Genomic DNA, 21,972 nt, shown 5'->3' on the forward strand with positions numbered 1-21,972 from the left:
CATTAAAGACATTCCAGTGGCATGCGACTTCTCAGATGTATTTCCAGAAGACCTTCCAGGAATACTCCCACAAAGGCAAGTCGAATTCCGAATCGACCTAATACAGGAGCCACATCAATTGCCAAATCACCCTACAGGCTAGCTTCCGCCGAAATGCAGGAGTTATCCAGCCAACTAAGCGAGATGTTGAGCAAAGGATTTATCAGACCAAGCTTCTCACCCTGGGGAGCTCCGGTTTTGTTTGTCAAGAAAAAGGACGGATCTTTCAGAATGTGCATCGATTATAGGGAATTAAACAAGTTCACTGTCAAAAACCGATACCCACTCCCGCGGATTGACGATCTATTTGACCAGCTTCAAGGAGCTAGTTACTTCTCCAAAATAGATCTAAGATCCGGTTATCATCAACTTCGATTCCGAGAAGAGGATATTCCAAAAACTGCTTTCCGAACTCGATACGGTCATTACGAATTTGTTGTGATGCCCTTCGGTCTAACAAATGCCCCGGCAACATTTATGGACCTCATGAATCGAGTCTGCCGCCCATTCCTTTATAATTTCATGATCGTATTCATCGACGATATTCTTATATACTCCCGAAGCAAAGAGGAGCAGGGTCAACATCTCCGTCAAATCTTAGAAACTCTAAGGGCTGAGTGCTTATATGCAAAACTCTCCAAATGCGAGTTCTGGATTCGCAGTGTAAACGTTTTGGGTCACCTAGTCAGTGAGGAAGGGATTCACGTAGATCCTTCCAGGATCAAGGCCATTGAAGGCTGGGCGATCCCAAAGACACCCACAGAAATTTGGAAATTCTTGGGTCTCGCAGGCTACTACCGAAGGTTTATCCAGAATTTTTCCAAGATAGCCAAACCCCTCACCACCTTGACACAAAAAGGTGTATCTTTCAACTGGACGAAAAAGAAAGAAGTTGCCTTCCAAACCTAGAAGCGAACCCTCTGTAGTGCACCAGTGTTATCCTTACCAGAGGGAACCGAAGACTTCGTAGTCTACTGTGATGCTTCGATCCAAGGATTAGGCTGTGTCCTCATGCAGCGTGGAAAGGTGATAGCTTACGCATCCAGTCAATTGAAGACGCATGAAGTAAATTACACCACCCACGATCTCGATCTGGGAGCTGTGGTCTTCGCGCTAAAGATTTGGAGGCACTACCTCTACGGTGCGAAGTGCACAATCTTCACTGATCACAAAAGCCTCCAGCACATTCTAAACCAAAAGGAGCTGAACATGAGGCAGCGAAGGTGGGTTGAGCTGCTGAATGATTACGAATGGGAGATCAAGTACCACCCAGGCAAGGCTGACGTGGTAGTCGATGCCCTGAGCAGGAAAGAATACTCAGGTCGTCGGGTGAAGACATTATCGATAACCATCCACTCCCACCTAACCTCATAGATCAATGAAGCCCAATCAGATGCATTGAAGCCGGAGAACGCCACAGATGAAACACTGCGTGGGATGGATAAGAACTTTGCAGTTAGGGAGGACGGAACTTACTACTTCATGAATAGAATGTGGGTCCCTAAACTTAGGGGATTCAGAGAGTTAGTCGTGAACGAAGCCTATAAAACGCGATATTTCGTCCATCCGGGTTCGAATAAGATGTACCTGGACATTAAGCAACATTATTGGCGGCCAAATATGAAAGCAGATATCGCCACTTACGTGGGCAAGTGTCTCACTTGCGCCAAGGTGAAAGTGGAGTATCAGAAGCCCTCGGGACTATTACAACAGCCAGTAATACCCGAGTGGAAATGGGAAAGGATTACTATGGACTTCGTAACCAAATTACCTAAGACAGCAGACGGATTGGATGCTATATGGGTGATTGTCGATAGTTTAACTAAATCCGCCCATTTCCTGCCAATACAAGAATCGTACAAGATGGAAAGATTAACACGAATATATATATATATATATATATATATATATATATATATATATATATATATATATATATATATATATATATATATATATATATATATATAGAGAGAGAGAGAGAGATAGTGAGACTTCATGGAGTGCCATAATCTATCATCTCTGATCGTGATAGTAGGTTCACTTCACGGTTTTGGCAGTCACTCCAGAAGGATATGGGGACACAACTGGACATGAGCACCGCTTACCACCCTCAAACCGATGGCCAGAGCGAACGAACCATCCAAACACTCGAAGACATGCTCCGTTCCTATGTGATCGATTTCGGAAAGTCATGGGATACCCACTTGCCCTTGATTGAATTCTCGTATAACAACAGCTATCACACGAGTATAAGGCTTGCTCCTTTTGAGGCCTTATATGGTCGCAAATGCAGATCACCTCTCTGCTGGGCTGAGGTGGGTGATACCCAACTGGAAAAAGGGAAATCATCGAGTAGCACTCTTACTAGACCAGAAATCATCCGAGAAACTACAGAGAAGATAATCCAAATCAAAGCCCGACTCCAAGCATCGTGTGACCGACAAAAGTGTTACGCTGACAAACGACGAAAACCTCCGGAATTCGAAGTCGGAGATCGAGTACTATTAAAGGTCTCTCCCTGGAAAGGGATGATCCATTTTGGGAAATGAGGAAAACTAAATCCATGATATATCGGGTCGTTCGAGATTCTTTCCCGAATTGGTCTGGTGGCTTATAAGCTGCAGCTACCTGCAGAGCTCAGCAACCTACACCCCGTGTTCCACGTTTCGAACTTGAAAAAGTGCTCATCAGATGAAACCGTTGTCATTCCCCTAGAAGAGATCGAAATAAACGAGAATCTTCTGTTCGTCGAAGAACTGGTCGAGATAATGGACAGGGAAGTGAAGCGTACGAAGCAGAGTCGCATTCCGATTGTGAAGGTTCGATGGAACGCTATGCGTGGACCGGAATTCACTTGGGAACGCAAAGACCAGATGAAGCAGAAGTACCCTCACTTATTCTCTCATTCATGATCCTACCTTTCAAAAGAATTTTGGGACGAAATTCCCTCTAACGGGGGGATGATGTCACAACTAGCATTTTTAGCTAGAAAATTATGTCCTCAAGTAAACATCAACTATTGCAATACTTGTAAATATCATACTCTGTGCTCAATTAAAATCATCCATTTGAATCAAAACTCCTGAGTGAAGTTCAAAACCTAATACAATACATCTCATATACTTAACTATGGGTCTGAAACCCTAAAAATCCCGGTTCAAATTTACTATGGACTAGGATCCTCTTATTGGGCCTAATGGGCCAATAAACTTTCAAGTTCCGTATGTTGGGCCAAGGAACCCTATTTGGGCTCTAATTGGACCCACATTCATTAAGCTAAAGTATTTTGGGCCATGTTGGGCCTAATATGACTCACTTCATTTTTATGAGCCTTAATGGGCCATAGATGTTTTTCTTGAACCTAAATGGGCCTAAAACCCATTATGTTCACTCTTTTGGGCTGTAAACTCCTAAGAGGGCCCAATGGGCCGAAAACTTCCACCTTGGACCTTGTAGTTTCAAGTATATTCAATTCTAGCCCTACATTTCTTCTCACCCTATCTCATTCTCGGTTTAAAAAAAAAAAAATGGTTTGACAAACTAAGTGCCACCTAATCTTTGTAAGGTGGACTTCAATGCTTAAACACAACAAATATCAAGACAATCACATACACCCATGCAACATCATTTCAACATTTCTCTCCTTCTTCTCTCTTCTTCTTAACTCTCGGCCAAAGAGTGTTTCACCACTCTCATTGTAACATCCCAAAATTTAAGACCAAAAATTTCGTTTTGATTAATTAAAAAACCGCTTAATAAATCTTGCTCAATCATTTAATAACATTCTTAATAAAACAATTATCAGAGTTTTAAATCCCAAAGATCATCTAGTGCGGAAAACATGGTGTGATGCGCTGCGATCGCCCCGAACTCCTTCCTTGGAAAAACGTTAATACCTGAAACAAATAACTGAAAACCGTAAGCACGAAGCTTAGTGAGTTCCCCAGATACCACATACCATACATAACAACTGATCCATACATGCCATACGTAACCATGAGCCATACATAACAAACATATCCATAATCAAGTAAGGTGCTATGTGCCAAACATAGTCTTGTTGTATTGCCACGGGCCGCACGTGGTCTTTCTTGTCAAGCCTGGGGGCCAGTCCCTGGGTCTTACAGACAAGTGCCAAGGGCCACCCCCTGGTCTTCCATGCAAGCATCACAAAGACAACTGTACATACTACTCTACTAGGCTACTCAGCATACAGTGTGCCAGGAGCCACATCCTGGTCTTTCATTCCTAATAGTATACAGTATGCCAGGAGCCTCCTCCTGGTCTTTCATACATGTTGCCTAAGGCTAACCCCCGGTTCTTCCTACCATACATAATAACATACAGTGTTCCAGGAGCCTCCTCCTGGTCTTTCATGCATAATGCCTAGGGCTAACCCCCGGGTCTTCCTACCATACATAAACTAAATGGGCCGGCATTGTGGTCGTAGACCCATATAAACAGTGAGGAGACTCACCTCGTACTGTTGACGCTGCTGATAACCCTCTGGCTGCTATCCAACAACTCTCCGAACTGCTGCTCCTCTAGCTCCCCGAGCTACCGATACCAATAATAGAAACACTTAGCCTAACTGTCCTCAAGAAGTCAACTAAGTCAACTCTGGTCAAAGTCCCTCTCAAGGTCAAGGTCCTGGTCAAAGTCAACCTTCCAGTTGACTCGACTCGTCGAGTTGTTCTGCCAACTCGCCGAGTCCATGCTCTTCAAATCCCAAAACAACCCGACTCCACTCGTCGAGTCTAGCGAGAACTCGACAAGTTCTCCTTCATCTAACACTTCGGGACTATCTTCAACCGACTCGCCGAGTTCATCCTCGAACTCGTTGAGTTCATCATCATTGTATGAATATCTAGGCCATGACTCGCCGATTTGTATGATAAACTCGTCGAGTTCATCTTCATAACTAAGAAGATTTTCTTGGACTCGCCGAGTTCCTCTTCGAACTTGTCGAGTACTATGATCTTCATGTCCATTACGGACCCAGTGTGGTTGAATCCTTCACTACTCCACCCATTGATCCGAATCATAACAGAAGGGTTTGCGTTTACGACCCGACTCGCTGAGTCCATGAACGGACTCGTCGAGTCCACCTTGTGACATCTCTATTCTGTCTATTACAGTCCATTCCAACACTTCCAACTCATAGATTTGGACTCCTAATACTAATATTGCACGTAAAGTTGTTAACTTTACGTGCATGCAAGGTGCTATGAGGCTAGAACACTCAATCGAAGCTACAATGAAGGCCTAGGTCATGAAATGGGACCTTAGTTGGATAAAGCCGACAACTTTGAGCTCCTAAAGCTCAAGAGTGTCCAGATCTATTGTCCAATCCAACCTCAAAGGCTTAATACTCGGATTCTACTTGGAAATGATCCAATTGTGACAAAAAGGCAAGCTAGAAAGGGGATCCATCAATTGAAAGCTCAAGGTTCATACTTTTTCCCTCCTCACAGTTTCCAAGTCGATATGGAGGCTGGATCTACTCTTCCTTCCTTGCTCCTTTCCCTCCAAGCTTCCAAGATGCACTCTAAAGGCCCTTAATCTTCTCAAAAGCTCAAACAATGGAGTTGGGTGTCTAGGGTTTTGGGTTCTGGACGAGAGAGGCTGTAAATGAACCCTAGGGAAGAGAATAAGATGCTTAAATATGGTACCAAGTCCCGGAATTAGGGTTTCCAAACCCAGACCAGACTCGCCGACTCGCCAAGTCGGTCACTTAATGCTTAAATATGTTTATTGGGCCTAATTGACCCACTAACATGCTCGACGGACCTTGGATACTCCTTGCGTGCTATTTGGGCCTGTAAATAACACACATATGAAATAGGCCTTAGTTTTCCTTTTACATATATTTTGGGCCCATGTTATATAATCTCATTCCTTTCGAGCCTTGAAATGACTTACATGTTTAGTGAGCCTTACTTGTTCACTTACATGATTCATTGGGCCTGGAGTGTGCTTTATATGTTTCTCTTCGCGAAAATTTCGATTTAGGATCTAGTGAGACGTGTCGGTTGACACCTATTGAGTGTACGATCGTAGCCTGTAGTTATAACCAAAGTCTCTTGGAGGGAGAGCGGGGATTTGTGTATAGATCTATACGGGGATGACACCCCACACCTGAGATGTTCGCTACAGTTAGACTAAACCAGTCTAGGGTGACGAAAACCTTATTCTATTTCCGTCGGCGTCCAACAACGCCATGACAGGCGAAATTGTCATTATCTAGTATGGTTATAGCGACTCACTTAGAGGAATTAACATTATAAATTTACGGGAGACCATTCTCTTTTCTAATTGGATTACTCGGGAACATACTTGTGCCGGTACTCAACCTCGGGGGTTGGTACACCAACATTCTCTTTTACAGACAACATAGGGTTGTATGGGGGCATTCTCTTTTCATTCTCTTCATTTTCTTTGTTGCATTCTAGTAAGCATTAACACACATGCATTAATACAAAATCAGACACAAACATACTAAACTGTTTTCAGAAAATATAGGATTTTCTGGTGGTTACAAAATTTTACAAATCTTTTTCTCAAACGTGCTTATGAACTCACCAACATCTTTATGTTGACCTTTTTAAATTAACTTGTATTCTCAGGAAACCGTTGAGCAGGTCAGGTGGAATGAACTAATGGATCTTTTGATATATTTTGTTTCATCATACTTTAACTATTTGGCATTTAATATTCAATTACAATACTCAATCTAAACTATGAATGTTGTTATATTACATGTGTGATGATGATGATGTTATGTTTCAATTATATACTCTATGATGATACTATAGAGTTGAAAGTCACACCAAGCCCCCAGACGTTTCCGCCGTCTGGTTCGGGGGTGTGACACTCCTCCACAGTCTCGGTGGTTTGGCGAAGGTCTTGGAACTCCCTCGCTAACTGCTGCACCTCGATAGCCGGTACAAACTCCCTCTGAAATCTCAGCAAAAAGTCCTCTCAGGTCATCACGGCAATCGTTGTTGTCCCAACAACTCGGGTAACCTCCTCCCACCAGTCTCGTGCCCTGTCCCTTAAAAGTTCGTCCACTGGGCATTCTCCATGTAAGCGATCCAGTGACGGCTAGTGATGGGGTCCTTAGCCCCAAAGAACTCAAAAGCTCCACAGGCCTTGAACTCCTGAAATGAGGGAGCTCGTGCCCCAATCTGCCCTACAACAATCTCGACTTAAAAGGTCCCGAGCCGCTCGACCATGAGCTCCAAAATCCCCTACTTGACGGTACCGAAAATAATGGGAGTAGCGTCAAAAATACCGTGAGTAACCTCGGCCGTAATAAGCTCATGTAGCCTCTCATCAATCAGTTCTGAGCCAGAGCCAGAACTTGAACCCAAACTAGAGCAACAACCAGTACCTCCCAATCCCAAACGAGTGACCACCATCCTCTAACTGAAACAAAAAGATATAAACAATCAGCAAACACTCGAGGGAATCTCACAACACACATGCATCTTTAGAGTCCCCAAATCTACACTTGTCTCAGGTACATGTCCTATGCTTCTAGTAGTAGGGGACCAATACTACCTTCCACACCAAGTTGTACCTTTCTCAAGGTAAATCCCGATTCCTCTAAGTTACTATACTACAACCACGAACAAATCTATGCTACACAACATACATACCCTAGACTCTTCTAGGAACCCTCAACCCTCACCACTAGCAGTACCAAGAACCTCGATCAACACTATTGGTTGCCATATGCATGCAAGTTGTACACAAAATAGGATCACATAGACTGTCGAATGAAGATTCTACCCTAAGTCCACAACCAAACAAGGAACAGGAACTGAGGCTAACCGATCATTCTAGGGCTATATGAAAGACCCACACTTTCATACTTGACAATTGTTACTCCGAAACATGCTACATGCATATTCATAAAAACAATATCTTATATTGATAAAGTGATTACAAACTACTGGATACAAACCAACTATTTCAAAGTGTTATATATATTACATAACTTCCCAGGATTCTATAGTTTTATACATATGGGAGTGCAAAATACAATAGTTTCAAACTATTCGAAAATCTTCTATCAATACAATAGTTTCAAACTATTCAAAAATCTTCTATCAGGATATAACTATATTGGATGCTTATCTCCTACAAATTAGTTAAACATTGAGAGGGGTAAGCGGTGACACTTAGTGAGTTCAATAATAGATACAATATAACGTTATGCCATATATATACTTCAATATGGCAGAGGCAAAGAGGCTCAAGGAACAACAAAGGCATATGTGAATCATGTGACAAACTTTCCATATCAATCATTGATTTGATTCAAAGATATACAATCAATAAGACATAACAATTTCCATACTTGATATACATCAATAAAGCTTTGGCCCAAATGGCACAGAAGACATACAACTTCGGATTAACCTTTTGGTAGATTTCAGGCTTATAGCCTTGTCTAACCTTCTGCCAATACCATAGAATAGAAATCATTCTCTTACGGAGACATGTTCTACATGGCCAGAGGCTACATACCAGTACCAATATGAATCTAAGTCCTTTCAGTGATCACATGGTCAAAGATATTTCTTTTGCTATTAAAAATAACGAATAAAAATAATACGGGAAAATAAACAGGAATAATAACATTGAAAAGCACGTAGCACATATAACACATAACATACAATTGTTCCTATATATTAAACTCACCGTGAAATAACCGGGGGTTAAAATAGTAATTTGGGCAGTACTTGGTTACTATAATTAGCTTTCTTCGTTGAAAACCGGAAGTTTTCTTGAAAACCGGGCTCTGCGAAGGTGGAGCTTCAAAACCGAAAAGATAAATTTTTCGGGCTTCTTGGCAACTTCGGGGCGTGTTTCGGGCTTTGGAATTAATCCCGGGGCTTTGGGGGAAGTGAAAGTAGAAGAAATATAAGTTTAGGGGTGAAATTTGCCAAATTTCTAACATTTACCCGGGAGGTCTCGCACCCCTTATATAGGTGCGAGCCTCGGATCCGAAGCAAGAGAGAAGGGCCAGGTTGCAGCGAAGCTCGGAAACGCGACAGAAGGGCGAGGCTCGGATGCGAGGGTCGGAATAGGTGTGCGCTTCGGATTGGTCGGATGACGCAGCTGGCAGCTTCGGATTGGACCCAACTTCGGTCCAATTGGAGGAGGGCACGAGGGTCCGAGGAGCATCCGAGGAGTGTCCGCGGGGTGTCTCCTGCGAAGGTGTCCGAGGCTTAGTGGACCGCAGACTTGGTCCAATCAGAAGGCGACATGCAAAGCTCGGTCCTATCAGGAGGTGACACGTGGAGGCCTCGCATGCGAGGTGACGTGTCCGAAGATGACTCATGCGAAATTTCTCAAAAATTGTGCCCAATCTTGTAAAATCCGTAACTTTCTCATACGGGCTCCGTTTTTGACGTTCTTTATATGCACGCGTAGGGAAATCTATGCTCTACGACTTTCGTTTAGACTTCGTCGGAAAAATTTTGACTTTATTTTTTATATTATTATTTTTAACAGACCGGGACTGGTAAATCCGTTAAAAATTCATAACTTCTTCATCCGACGTCCGTTTTCGTCATACTTTTTACTGTTGTACTGCTAATGACGAGACCTTCGATTCTCGTTTAGGTTGTGTCGGCTAAAAATCACTCGATCTAAAATTCGAGTTTTTAGCTGTCTACTGCTAAGCTTGAAACTTAGAAAAATCATAACTTCCTCATACGAAGTCAGATTTTGGCGTTCTTTTTATCAAAATTATCGGTTTAACGAATACACCGACTTTCATTTAGATCACTACGGCTGAAAAGTAGTTTATCAAAAACTCACTTTTTACGTCATTCGGCACCGTGCCGGTTTTGTCGCGGATCTTCGATTGGTCATAACTTCTTCGTTATAACTCGGATTTCGATGAGGTTTTCACCTAAATGTTTCTAACGAGATTATATACAACTTTCAATAATAAAATTTTACTTATTTCAAATTTTATAATTTCGTTAAATTTCGATATTTTAACTTTTAGTTGGAATCTCATAAGACTTCCAATATTTTCCGAGTGATTCTAAACATAGTTTTACCTTATTTCTAGTAAAAACTATCTGTTAGAACTCAATACTCAATATCACATAATATTTCATAATATTATTTACTTAAAACACGATTTCAAAACGTGTATGTTACAAATACCTCCTCCTTTTGAGAATTTCGTCCCCGAAATTACATCGATTAAAATAAATGGGGATATTTCGCTCTTATCTCATTCTTATTCTCCCAAGTATAGTTCGGGCCTCAATGGTGTTTCCACTTGACAAGCACCAACTCTACTTCTTTATTACGTAGCTTAGTCGTTCTTTCGTTTACGATTTCTTCGGGCTCTTCTACATAAGTTAACTTATTATCCAGTTTCACCTCGGATAATGGAACTGCTTCATCATACATGCTTAAGCATTTGCGCAGATAACTCACATGAAAGACATCATGAATACCTGCCAAATCTTCAGGCAATTCCAAGCGGTATGCTTGTTTACCGATCCTCTGGAGGATTTTGAAAGGACCAACAAATCTAGGACTTAGTTTTCCTTTCTTTCCAAATCGCATAAGACCTTTCCATGGTGATACCTTCAACATTACGAAATCACCCACCTGGAATTCTATTGGTCGTCTCCTCTTTTCTGTATAGGACTTTTGTCGATCCTGGGCCGCTTTCATTCTTTCTCGTACAATTTGAATCTTTTCAGTGGTGTCTTGAATCATTTCAGGGCCTCCAAGGATTTTTTGTCCTATTTCACGCCAACATAATGGAGTACGACACTTGCGACCATATAATGCCTCATATGTTGGCATTTTGATTGAAGCGTGGTAACTGTTATTATACGAGAATTCGACAAGAGGTAAGTATTTATCCCAGTTACCACCGCACTCCAAGACACATGCACGAAGCATATCTTCTACTATCTGGATTGTTCTCTCCGTCTGACCATCTGTCTGGGGATGATAAGCTATGCTGAGAGCAACTCGAGATCCCAATTCACGTTGCATACTCGCTCAAAAGTGAGAAGTGAAACGAGTATCACGAAATGATCTTTAGTGTCACACCATGTCTTGCAACAATTTCATCCAAGTATACTTGTGCGTATTTCTCCATTGGAGCCGTTTCACGCATGGCAAGAAAATGAGCGCTTTTAGTCAGGCTGTCGACGATTACCCAAATGCTATCATGCTGTCTAGCAGTCTTTGGCAATTCGGTAATAAAATCCATGGACAGTTTTTCCCATTTCCATATAGGAACACTAAGACTTTCTGGGGTTTCGTAAGGCTTTTGGTGTTCTGCTTTGAGTTGTAAGCATACTAAGCATTCCTGTACATATCTTCCAATGTCTCTCTTTAATCCAGGCCACCAATAATCAACTCTTACATCATAGTACATTTTACTTGTACCAGGATGTATTGACAGTTTAGATTTATGGGCTTCATCTAAAATCTTCTTTCTCAATCCACCAATCTTTGGAATCCATAGCCGATTCTTGAATACCTTCAATCCTCTTGGATCATCAAGCAAAACATCAGTATAATGTACCATCCCTTCTTTCTTCGCATTTTCTGGCTTTAGGGCCTCTACTTGCCATTTCTTTAGTTCATCTAGAATAGTGAACTTTACTGTAGTGTGAGTAATAGCATAACACATACTATTACGATAAACCTTTCTGCTAAGTGCATTGGCAACTACATTAGCCTTTCCAGGATGATACAAGATTTCACAGTCATAGTCTTTGATCAGCTCCATGGCTCGTTGTTGTCTCATATTCAAAGTTTGCTGACTGAATATGTACTTGAGACTCTTATGGTCAGTATACAATTGACACTTTGTACCAAAAAGGTAATGTCTCCAAAGTTTTAGGGCAAATACCACCGTAGCGAGTTCGAGATCATGTGTGGTATAATTCTTCTCATAATCTTTCAGTTGTCTTGAGGCATAGGCTATCACTTTACCACGTTGCATCAACACACAACCGAGTCCCAATCTTGAAGCATCGCTATATACCGAGAAATCATCATCACCTTCTGGGAGTGATAAGATTGGAGCATGAGTCAAAAGATCTTTTAGGGTTGAGAGAGCTTTTTCTTGAGCTTCACCCCATTCGAACTTCACTTCCTTCCGTGTAAGACTCGTGAGAGGTACGGCTATACGAGAAAAGTCTTTAATGAATCTCCGGTAATATCCTGCGAGACCCAAGAAACTACGAATTTCGGAAGCATTACGGGGCACTTCCCAATTTTGAATGGCTTCGATTTTGGTAGGATCTACGGATACACCGTCAGTAGAAATCACATGGCCGAGAAATTGAACTTGACGAAGCCAAAATTCACATTTCGAGAATTTAGCATATAGTTTCTCCTTTCGAAGAAGTTCTAATACCGCACGAATATGAATGGCATGATCAGCTTCAGACTTGGAATAGATTAGAATATCGTCAATGAATACGATGACAGATTTATCGAGCATTGGGCGACATACCCGATTCATCATATCCATGAATACAGCAGGAGCATTTGTTAAACCAAACGACATGACAAGGAATTCATAATGCCCATATCGAGTATGAAAAGCAGTCTTCGGTACATCCTGCTCGTGAACTTTCAACTGATGATAGTCAGATCTTAGATCAATCTTTGAGAAATAGCTAACACCCTGAAGTTGATCAAACAAATCGTCGATGCGAGGTAGTGGGTACTTGTTCTTGATAGTCACCATATTCAGCTCACGATAATCTATGCACATCTGCATCGATCCATCTTTCTTCTTGACAAACAGTACCGGAGCACCCCAGGGAGAGGTACTCAGTCGAATGAAACCTTTGTCAAGTAGTTCCTGCAGTTGGATCATCATTTCTTTCATCTCAGCTGGCGCAAGACGATAAAGAGTCTTTGCAATCGGAGCAGCACCAGGCACAAGGCCAATTCGGAATTCTACTTGTCTGTCCGGAGGAAGTACAGGCAATTCTTCGGGAAAAACATCTGGATATTCTTTAGCAATGGGAACATCATTCACCATTTTCTTCTCCTCTTTTGAGACATCGACTGTGTAGGCCAGATAGATAGAACACCATTTCGATATGAATTTACGAGCTTTGAGGAAAGATCTTATTTTTAAGGTTCCTTGTTCACCATAGACATAGATAGGATTCTCCCCTTCAATGGGAATACGTACTATCTTTTCATAGCACAAGAGTTCGGCATGGTTCTTTGACAACCAATCCATGCCAAGAATAATATCAAAGTTGGGCAAGGAGATAGGGATCAGGTTAGCAAGAAAATTATAGCTTTCAATTTCTATAATAAAATCCCTATAGGCTTTATCAGCAAGTAATGATATACTTCCCGTAGTATCTACGTGAAATGGTTGCGCGAGTACATAGCAAGCAATTTGAAAGGAATGTGCAAATTCATAAGACACAAAAGAATCTGAGGCACCAGAATCAAATAAGATGTGAGCAGGTCTAGAGTTGACAAGAAATATACCCGTCACAACATTCGGGTCCTCGCGTGCCTCCTCTGAGGTAATCTGGAATGCACGGCCCTTAGCTTTTGGAACCTCCTCCTTTTTAGTTGGAGTACCCTTTGATTGTTGAACAGGAGCTTGACTTCTCGCCGGTTGTTGAACAGAAGCTTGACTTCCCGTCATCTGAATAGTAAGAGTAGCGCAAAAACGCTTCTTGTGGCCAGTAATACCACATGCAAAACAAGTAACATCCTTTCTTGGGCAAACTGGCTTTATATGACCCTTTTCTCCACATCCATAACAGACAATGGATTTCTTGTCTATTTTGCATTGGCCCGGATGATTCCTTCCACAAACACGACATGAAGGCGATTGAATAGAAAAAGATTGTGATCTACCGAGTCCACGAGAGGCATTTTGAGTTTGCACTTGATTACCAGGCTCAGTCCGAACGGATTGAGCTGGTAGAAAAGAAGGAACAGGAACAGTTCTTTCAGTACGTGGATGCTTCGGAACAGTAAAAGTGGCACCACGTAGCTCTAAGTCATGCTCACGTCTTCGAGCATACTCAACAGCTTGGTCGAATGACAGTACTTCCCGATTGGCAACGAAATCGTGAATTTCGTGCCGTAGTCCCTCCATGAATAACTGAATCTTCTCGTCTTCAGTTGGAATATACTTTGTAGCAAACCTTGCTCTTTGATTAAACTGAGTTTCATACTCATTCACAGTCATTCCTCCCTATTTAAGTTCGAGGAATTCCTTCTCCAATCTCCTCCTCATGTCTAGAGGACAATACTTCTCTAGCAAACGAGTTTTGAACATTTCCCAGGCTAGATTCTCCTGGTCAAACCCGTTTAGAGCTTCATATGTTGCTTCCCACCAGACCAAGGCTTCTCCGATGAGCATTGCGGAAGCATAATTAGCCTTGTCTTCATTATCCACATGAGAAATACGAAACACTTTATCTGTATTCTGGATTCAGGTAAGAACAACAATGGGATTAAGAACACCAGAAAACTCTGTAGCACCACTACTCTTGAAATCTTTGAACGAGGGACGCTTCACCTCCCCTTTTGAAGATTCTCCAGTGGCTTTCTCTTTTCCTTTATCACCATTCTTTTTGTGTTCTTCGAGAGTCTGTCGAATAACACCGGTAAGTTTACCCAAGAGTCGCTCCTCACGAGGAGATACTGGAGTATTCACTTCCCCAGGTTGAGGACCTCCACCAACCTCAGGGGTATGTCTACTAACCTGTTCAGCCATTGCTCTGCAATATGGAGTAACATTGTATTTTATAATATATTAGGGTTTATCCTTACCTAATACTTTTACTTAAATATTTCCTATGGTTTGTATCCATATAATTACAATGATTAAGTTCATATATTGAACTTCCAATAGTTTAAGTCTAAATACCAATCCGTGGAATTTAGTTCACTTAAACCACTGCTCTGATACCAATCCGTGGAATTTAGTTCAAAAATCTTCTATCAGTATATAACTATACTGGATGCTTATCTCCTACAAATTAGTTAAACATTGAGAGGAGTAAGCGGTGACGCTTAGTGAGTTCAATAATAGATACAATATAACGGTATGCCATATATATACTTCAATATGGCAGAGGCAAAGAGGCTCAAGGAACAACAAAGGCATATGTGAATCATGTGACAAACTTTCCATATCAATCATTGATTTGATTCAAAGATATACAATCAATGAGACATAACAATTTCCATACTTGATATACATCAATAAAGCTTTGGCCCAAATGGCACACAAGACATACAACTTCGAATTAACCTTTTAGTAGATTTCAAGCTTATAGCCCTGTCTAACCTTCTGCCAATACCATAGAATAGAAATCATTCTCTTACGGAGACATGTTCTACATGGCCAGAGGCTACATACCAGTACCAATATGAATCTAACTCCTTTCACTGATCACATGGTCAAAGATATTTCTTTTGCTATTAAAAATAACGAATAAAAATAATACGGGAAAATAAACAGGAATAATAACATTGAAAAGCACGTAGCACATATAACACATAACATACAATTGTTCCTATATATTAAACTCACCGTGAAATAACCGGGGGTTAAAATAGTAATTTGGGCAGTACTTGGTTACTATAATTAGCTTTCTTCGTTGAAAACTGGGAGTTTTCTTGAAAACCGGGCTCTGCGAAGGTGGAGCTTCAAAACCGAAAAGATAAATTTTTCGGGCTTCTCGGCAACTTCGGGGCGTGTTTCGGGCTTTGGAATTATTCATGGGGCTTTGGGGGAAGTGGAAGTAGAAGAAATATAAGTTTAGGGGTGAAATTTGCCAAATTTCTAATATTTACCCGGGAGGTCTCGCACCCCTTATATAGGTGCGAGCCTCGGATCCGAAGCAAGAGGGAAGGGCCAGGTTGCAGCGAAGCTCGGAAACGCGGCAGAAGGGCGAGGCTCGGATGCGAGGGTCGGAACAGGTGTGCGCTTCGGATTGGTCGGATGACGCAGCTGGCAGCTTCGGATTGGACCCAACTTCGGTCCAATGGGAGGAGGGCACGAGGGTCCGAGGAGCATCCGAGGAGTGTCCGCGGGGTGTCTCCTGCGAAGGTGTCCGAGGCTTAGTGGACTGCAGACTTGGTCCAATCAGAAGGCGACACGCAAAGCTCGGTCCTATCAGGAGGTGACACGTGGAGGCCTCGCTTGCGAGGTGACGTGTCCGAAGATGACTCATGCGAAATTTCTCAAAAATTGTGCCCAATCTTGTAAAATCCGTAACTTTCTCATACGGGCTCCGTTTTTGACGTTCTTTATATGCACGCGTAGGGAAATCTATGCTCTATGACTTTCGTTTAGACTTCGTCGGAAAAATTTTGACTTTATTTTTTATATTATTATTTTTAACAGACCGGGACTGGTAAATCCGTTAAAAATTCATAACTTCTTCATCCGACGTCCGTTTTCGTCATACTTTTTACCGTTGTACTGCTAATGACGAGACCTTCGATTCTCGTTTAGGTTGTGTCGGCTAAAAATCACTCGATCTAAAATTCGAGTTTTTAGCTGTCTACTGCTAAGCTTGAAACTTAGAAAAATCATAACTTCCTCATGCGAAGTCAGATTTTGGCGTTCTTTTTATCAAAATTCTCGGTTTAACGAATACTACGACTTTCATTTAGATCAGTAAGGCTAAAAAGTAGTTTATCAAAAACTCACTTTTTACGTCATTCGGCACAGTGCCGATTTTGTCGCGGATCTTCGATTGGTCATAACTTCTTCGTTATAACTCAGATTTCGATGAGGTTTTCGCCTAAATGTTTCTAACGAGATTATCTACAACTTTCAATAATAACATTTTACTTATTTCAAATTTTATATTTTCGTTAAATTTCGATATTTTAACTTTTAATTGGAATCTCATAAGACTTCCAATATTTTTCGAGTGATTCTAAACATAGTTTTACCTTATTTCTAGTAAAAACTATCTGTTAGAACTCAATACTCAATATCACATAATATTTCATAATATTATTTACTTAAAACACGATTTCAAAACGTGTATGTTACACTATACAATCCTAATCATATACAACTTTGAAAACATACACATAGCAATTAACTGAGGTGATATCATTTCCAAGTAATACATGACATCAAGTACTATTGAGCTATAAGGCATCACACAAATCAAACAATTTAACCATATGATTCTTGAAGGTATCCTTAGCCCTAATCTAGCATGCAATTCACATTTCAAGCATACTCATCACAATACATATTGGTAACTTGGGAAACACTTAATTGAGCTCAGATGATTGCACGCATTGCACTCCCCCCCCCCCCCTTTTTAGTTAAAATAATCTTTTCCAAAAATTCAATTTCTTTTTGTTTTTTTGAAAATATTATCATTTCCTCAGTTTTAGTTCTGACACACTCGAGAGTGTGCCCGAATCCATCAAATCAAGGCTCTGATACCAACTTGTAACGACCCAAAAACAGTACCAAAATTTTTCATTTAAAATAATTTAAATTTTCATTCATTGATTGTATTAAAAGCCATTATTCATTACAATATTCCAAAACATCAGAGTACAAAAACATCAAGTGCGGAAATCACATAGGGAGGATGTTGTGTCATCACGCCGGGCCCTTACCTTTATAATTGGAAGTACCTGAAACCATAAACATAAACTGTAAGCATAAAGCTTAGTGAGCTTCCCAAATTACCACATACAACAAACATTTAAATAACAACACGTGGCTATGTCAGGTCTGTATCAACCTCGGGTCCGTATCAACCCAAAATACAACATATAGCTATGTCGGGTCCGAATCAACCCTCAGGTCTGTATCAACACTGAGTCCGTAATGACTCCGAGCCCATATAGCTCAATGAATAAATCATACAAGTACAACATACATAATCATACGAGAACATATAGTTCTAGTCATTCAATGCAGTGGGTCGGCCTTGATGCCTTCGGTCCACTTAAGGTGGTAAGAAGACTCACCTCATAGACAGAAGAAATGATGAACTGACATGCTACTCCGAAACCCACACTACCGATCACCTTTACAATTAAAACCACCAAAACTCAGACTACCATTCAAATACCTAAAATGCCCCTAGGTCAAACCCTAGTCAAAACCAGGTCAAATTCAATCGAGTTGACTCAGTTAGTAAGCAAGGCGTACTCCTCATGTACGCAGGGCGTACATCGCAGTTGACCGAAGGATGGGGCGCTGACCTTGTACACTCAGCGTACCATTCGGTACGCCCTGCGTACGAGGCTGCTTGCTAACTACTAACCAAGTGCTTAATTCCTTAAGTACCCACGTCCAAACTTCAGATCTAGGTCACATAAGATGTCCTAAGCCAAAAAGTTTCCAACTTTATGGCCTAGAATGGCTATTAAGTCCTTAAAACCGAAAACCCTAGCCTCTTAACCCATTAAGACCATCTAACACTTACATAGGGGAAAACTAGTGACCAAGGACCCAATTTTATGACTTAACACCCCTAAAACCTCTAAAAGGACAACTCGAATGCTTTGGAGTACCTCCTACTCACAAAGGCTAAGTTTGGGACCAAAAAAGAAACAACTTGAGAAAAACTAGATCCAAGAGATTTTATCATCAAGTTTGAAACTTTTTACCTCCTCAAGGTGCACAAGGGGGACTAAATGTTGGATCCAAAGCCTTGAGTGTAACACCACCACTTTAATGTTCTTCCTTCTACTTCAAGAGCTCCAAAAATGCACCAAAATGGCCCAAACAAGCTTCACAACCACAAACACTCTTAGGGTTTTCAAGCTAAGGAGGGAGGTTGAAGGTAAGAAGGTGCTTGAGGCCATAAGTGAGCTTAAATAGGCTCCAAACCCTAAAATTTAGGATTTACACCCTGACTACGTACACCTTGTGTACCTGTGTATGCTCACTGTATGAAGGCATTCCGGAGTATGCCCTACGTACGAGGGTGTACGCCCCGCGTACTCTCAAGGTCTTCAATTTACAACATCGCTATCAGGGACTAAACTTGCAAAATAAACATAACTCAAGGGTTAAACGAATACTTGAAATCTAGGTGTTACACCTTACATGTCAGATGACAACTCCTTCAACTCTCCCAAGACAAGACAAAAGAAGGCCGACTGGAGGTTAGCCAAGCTAGTTGAATACATATGTCAGACTCAGGGATTCGATATGAGAATCGATGAATCTCTAATCTATTCTTGGGTAAACCCAATGCGAAGACTCTTGGACACATATTATGTTCCTTATCTCTCCTACTCTAAACCCACTGGAGCATACTGGGACATTCCTCTCTCTCGCAATGCTAAATACTTCCCAGTATTTAAGCCATTTGACCAGAATATCCCATATGAGCAAAGAATGGCCATGGAGTTTAAAAGATTAAATTTGTTTCACAAGTATGGGAAATTGATAGAGGAAATCTAGTCATGTGACATACCCGATACTGTTACAACATTCAAACCAAGGTCTTTCAAAGGAGAAACACATTATCAATAAACTCTTTCACGCTTCGGTAAAGAATACCATCGAACTCAAGCAGACTTCATCTATATGAATCTCGAAGATATTTTTCTGATTGTAAAGGTCTTCAGTACTTGCAGAGAAGATGACTTCCTAAAAACCCTTGTATGTGACTTTGGAAAAATTGATGTTGAGATCCATTCAGTACTTGCAGAGAAGATGAACTTCCCTCCATTTGAACACCCTAAATACATTACCAAAGGGATTCAAGACTTAAGCCTCGGAGCAACAAACTTCCCCAAACTTGGCACTGTTTTCAACCTTTCCAGAGATAGTGAAAAATTCTTCCTGCCAACCACTGCTTTTCATCGTTGCTCTCCTAAACACATGGAAGGAACTCTTTCAATGGCTCAAAAGTCCAAGACATCACTGATGAGGTGAAGTTTGAAATCTCCAGAAGGATCAAATAGATTGTTGAAGTTAGGAAGTTATGGTGGCTCATTATTAAGTTTCTCAAACTTAGCAAGTGAAAGTGATAACTGCGAGGTCACTTAGGGGGGGGGGAGGATTGTTGAAACATGAAAGTGACCCTCGGCAGCTATAAATGTGTTGAAGTACCAAAGACCTATTTTGATTGTTGCGGTAGAACTTTGGTTGAGTATCAGATGCGAAGACTATGAAGATCAACACTGAAGGCTTAGAATACCGAAGTGAAAATGTTAACCCGAAGAAAAGCATGTTTTGTCTTTTGTATGTCGAAGTGTCAGAAAAGTAATGTTCACCTTTTCTAACATTATGTGTTAGATGAATTATTTAGATATATTTTATTGTTTATCTTGTACTCAGTTTTTCTATAAATAGATTATTATGATGATCGATCTAAACACACCACTTCCAAACTTTCATTTTATTACTCTTTATTGAATACAAGTCTTCATTATCTTCATTATCTCTTACTTATGATGTTCATCATTTACTAACTTGTGTTTGAATGTAAACCTTGTTACGATTTAACTAAGTATTATTACTAGCTTAAGTTTACTGATTAATCTTGTTGCTATATATATATATATATATATATATATATATATATATATATATATCATTCTGCATATTTCTTCATTGTTGAGCTTATCATAAGATCCATTGAGATTAACTTACATTTCGGCAAATCAATCTTAAGTTCTTCTCTCAACATTCTATTTGGCTGTTAGATGAACTAATTAACAAATGGTCTTTGGCCTAGCGGTAAGGAGTGACTCTTTCAAATAAAAGGTTATGGGTTCAAGTCTCACTAGGAGACATATATGGCTTTTAGGAGTAGGTTAGCTTGTCGTTTCAAAAAAAAAAAAACAAAACTAATTAAACTCAATGAAATTAGATTCTTTTAAATTTTATATTTGATTGATTTTATCATTTTTATGATGGTGGGATGAAATCATATTTTTGTTATTTTTTTTCAAAAGATCAAATTTCCTCCATTACTAATATTAATAGACAAGATAAAAGTTTTACATCATTATTGAAAGTATAAAATTATTCAATTCTCATAATTTTATTCAATTATTGCATTCTCATAATTTTATTCCATTATTGCGCATCAAACTCATGATATAGTATAATTCTTTAAATTCCAATTCTTTCAACTGTTACGATACACTTCAAAAGAATCGCTAAGCCTAATGCTTTCTTACGTATTCATTCTGGGAAAGCCTCGATGATCGATTGAAGGATCGGAACGTTGAATTCATTCTCTTCCATTCACTTTCATTCCGTTCTCTTCCACCACAAAAATGTGAAAACATCACTAAGTCATATGTTAGGTGTGTATCAGCAAAATGATCATAATTTCCTTTAGGATGATTGACAATTTCCGCGATAACTACTTTTCCAGATTCTTTGTGTATCGCTTTCCGACAAGTTTTAAGGATTTAATACAATCATCATCGCTCTAATCATGCAAAATCCACTAAAATGCAAAGATAAATATCATTACTCGTCTCGTAGAGTGATTTATAATATTGGTATAATACTCAACATTTGCCTTCATGATTACGACTGAACATTGAACATTATAACTGGTATAAACTCCGACTCATACCACAACCAGAACTTGCTCTCCACTTGACCTGGGATATAGAATTTCACATTGATTCACACTTGAAAATATTCCCGGTAATGTGTTCAACTCTAGATAGATGGTTTAGGAGTAGGTTAGCTTGTTGTTTAAAAAAAAAAGATAAAATAATTAAACTCAATGAAATTAGATTATTTTATATTTGATTGATTTGTGGAATGAAATCACATTTTTGTTAATTTTTTATTTTCGAAAGATCAAATTTCCTCCATTACTAATATAAATAAACAAAATAAAAGTTTTTCATCATTATTGATAGTATAAAATTATTCAATTCTCATAATTTATTCCATTGTTG

The sequence above is a fragment of the Lactuca virosa genome, chromosome 8 (assembly GCF_052849685.1).
Source record: "Lactuca virosa cultivar CGN04683 chromosome 8, Lactuca_virosa_CGN04683_v6, whole genome shotgun sequence".
Classification (NCBI taxonomy): Eukaryota; Viridiplantae; Streptophyta; class Magnoliopsida; order Asterales; family Asteraceae; genus Lactuca; species Lactuca virosa.